This window comes from Lucilia cuprina, chromosome 6 (assembly GCF_022045245.1).
Source record: "Lucilia cuprina isolate Lc7/37 chromosome 6, ASM2204524v1, whole genome shotgun sequence".
Taxonomy (NCBI): domain Eukaryota; kingdom Metazoa; phylum Arthropoda; class Insecta; order Diptera; family Calliphoridae; genus Lucilia; species Lucilia cuprina.
Genome location: NC_060954.1, coordinates 55,473,607 through 55,475,294, shown reverse-complemented (window position 1 = coordinate 55,475,294; position 1,688 = coordinate 55,473,607). Strand labels below are relative to the sequence as shown.

The following is a 1,688-nucleotide window of genomic DNA, read 5'->3' as shown; positions in this document are numbered from 1 at the left end:
ACTAGACTATAGACTAGACTATAGACTAGACTATAGACTAGACTATAGACTAGACTATAGACTAGACTATAGACTAGACTATAGACTAGACTATAGACTAGAGTACAGGCTAGGCTATAGACTAGACTATAGACTGGATTGTAGACTTGATTATAGATATACTGTATATTAGGATATGAACTAGACTTTATAAAGATTAGAAAATAAACTAAAGACTAAGCAGAATAAAAAACATATAGTTCCGACATTAGAAAAAAACAAAGGTATATTTGACAAAAATATCCTGGAGTAAAATACATACAAAAACTATAAAACCTTTTGAAATCTATTCTTTTTCAACTTTTGTATTAAAATCACCACACCCCAAGAAAAACAAATAAAATTTTGAAAACTTTTGATTCTAATGCTCTCAATATAAATTGATTTTATGCTAATTTAACATAAATATGTTGCCAAAATTTTTGATAAACTTAATAAAGTTCTTTATGAGCGAAGTATAATAAAATCTAACCCATTTAAAACTTAAAAAAGTTTTTCATTCTGCTCCATTCATAAAAGCGATAAAAGAAAACTGCCAAAAATTTCGTAGTAAAACTAATTTCATCAACTAATCTTAGTTGTCATCTTTCTCTGCTCTTTTGCCACTAACTCTTTATTTTGCCCCCCAAAAAAAGGCAAAACGAAGCCAAAACAACTTTTCATTATAACAATAAAAATTCATTCATAAACTATAAAACCACTAAACCAAAAAACTAACAACTACTAGAATAAATAAACTTTGCGAAATAAACAACTTTTTTCTCCTAAACTTAACGTAGTTGTTGTCATTGTAAATCTTCAGATACTGTCAACAAAAAAAACTGTCAAAAATAGAAATAGACAAACAACAATAAAAACTACTTAAAAATAGAGCTTAACATATAACAACTACATCAGCAAACTATCAATGAATATTATTTGCAAAAAAAAATTCGTATGAAAATTTAAAGAAAAAAATCTTAATAAATCCTTGTTAAGAAGTAAACAAGTTTTTGACACTTAAATTGTAGAAAAATACTTAAAAAAAATATATATTCAGACTCTTAAATTTGTAGTTTTTATTTTCAAGTAACATTGTTTATACATGTATTACAGAGTTTTGTATTCATATGGAAACAAACTGTCACTGCCCACTTACTGTCAAATTTAAACAACATCAACAATAATAACGAAAATATTGCCAAATAACCAAACAAAAATAACAACATATGGAACCAGCTACAAATTGTTTAATAAATTAAATTTTCTAAAAAAAAAAAGCAAATGTTAAATGTTTAAATATTGTTGTTGTATTGCCAACAACATTTCGCACCAACTGCAACATTGTCATTTGATACTTTAATTGTATGGCTGTAGTTGAGTTGATCAATGGGACGCAAAAGTACTTTTGTCTGATATGAATACTATAGTATAAAATATAGCGTAGCAGACTACTCTTTAGACTAAAGCCAACTCTGGTGTAAAGCCTAAAGTTTAGACTGGTTTTTAGTCTATAATGTACCTATAATGTCTATATATAACTATAGACTAGACTATAGTTATATATAGATTAGACTATAGACTAGACTATAGACTAGACTATAGACTAGACTATAGACTAGACTATAGACTAGACTATAGACTAGACTATAGACTAGACTATAGACTAG

At 27.0% G+C, this 1,688-nt stretch overlaps 1 protein-coding gene across 1 annotated transcript in view; it reads right to left on the bottom strand.

Annotated features, from left to right (window-relative positions):
* The window catches only part of LOC111689315, a 50,560-nt gene that overhangs the window by 47,247 nt on the left and 1,625 nt on the right, over positions 1–1,688 (bottom strand). The gene's annotated exons all lie outside the window — the stretch shown is intronic.